This window comes from Trachymyrmex cornetzi, unplaced genomic scaffold, assembly GCF_001594075.2.
Source record: "Trachymyrmex cornetzi isolate Tcor2-1 unplaced genomic scaffold, Tcor1.1 scaffold114, whole genome shotgun sequence".
NCBI classification, from domain to species: domain Eukaryota; kingdom Metazoa; phylum Arthropoda; class Insecta; order Hymenoptera; family Formicidae; genus Trachymyrmex; species Trachymyrmex cornetzi.
The window spans coordinates 121,467-122,622 of NW_017295697.1; the positions used below are offsets into that span (position 1 = coordinate 121,467).

The following is a 1,156-nucleotide window of genomic DNA, read 5'->3' on the forward strand; positions in this document are numbered from 1 at the left end:
CGCGACTGACGTGACCTAGAGCTCTAGATTTACAAGAGTAGCGCAAACCTTTGTTGGCGTTTTCGCCCTTCTTTTTTTCGATCGCCATTTTAGACCTATGTTTGTGACGACAGCTTTAGTGACAGCTAGGATCGCGCGCGATTTAAAATTAACGTTTAATTAATTTTTGTAAATCATCGACTGCAACAAGTATAATTTACAAAGCGTGATTAACATTGAATTAAAAAGAGAGTGTAACCAATGCATCTGCTTGATGCTAATAAATGTAATCTTAAATGTAATGGTATACACTTGATATACAATCAATCTTGTCATACAATGAAGGCAACCTGTATCTCAATCTTCACATAGTGTGAAGACAGCCTATATCTCGTTCATATTTTGCACCGTGCTGTACAGGTCAAGAATGGCGGGCAGTTTGCGCTACTCTTGTAAATCTAGAGCTCTAACGTAACCCTCTCGGCTCGGATCTAGCATCCCTATCCACAATCCACAGCGCAATAGAGTGTTTAGATTCACTTCAATGCCTCGTGTGTCACCGTAAATCACGTTATCCTTTTATTTAACGATGATTGATAAGAACAAAATAGAATCACTCTAAAGGCGCCTTTACATGTCAGCTTCATGTGCACGCACTCTAGAGTGACTCTTGAGGCGCGTTCCGTTTCACGTAACATTTTAAAAACCTGACCGAAAACCGAACCGAAAAGCGGACCGAAAACCGGAAAAAAGTATTCGGTCCGGTTACAGTTTCGGTCCGTTTGTTTGTACAATATTTCGGTCCGGTTTTCGGTTTCGATTCGACTAAAATAACGGTTATGAATCGGTTATCGGTTCCGGTTTCGATCCGGTCCGGGCCCTGCTAGCTAATAACTAAAAAGTGACTCACTGTGTCTGACCCACCAACTGGTCAACATCAGGAACTGGTTCTTGAATTATTTATGATAATGTTTGCGATACGGTACTTTGTAATCGTGGTGAGCGTCCCTATTTTCGGGATAATTAATTATATTATTAAAGTTTTTTGATCAATTAGTTTCTATATTCTTTAATTCGGCGTTTTTAATATTTCCCTTCTTTTTCATTTTCCTTTTCTTTCTTTTTATTTAATTCTGGCATTGAAATTCTCGATGTAGGGGAGCTCACCATGACAGGA

The 1,156-nt window shown here is 39.4% G+C and overlaps 1 pseudogene; it reads right to left on the reverse strand.

Annotated features, from left to right (window-relative positions):
• Window positions 1-88, reverse strand: part of LOC108764632 (uncharacterized) — an 8,995-nt pseudogene extending 8,907 nt beyond the window's left edge.
• Window positions 89-1,156: the final 1,068 nt, after the last annotated feature.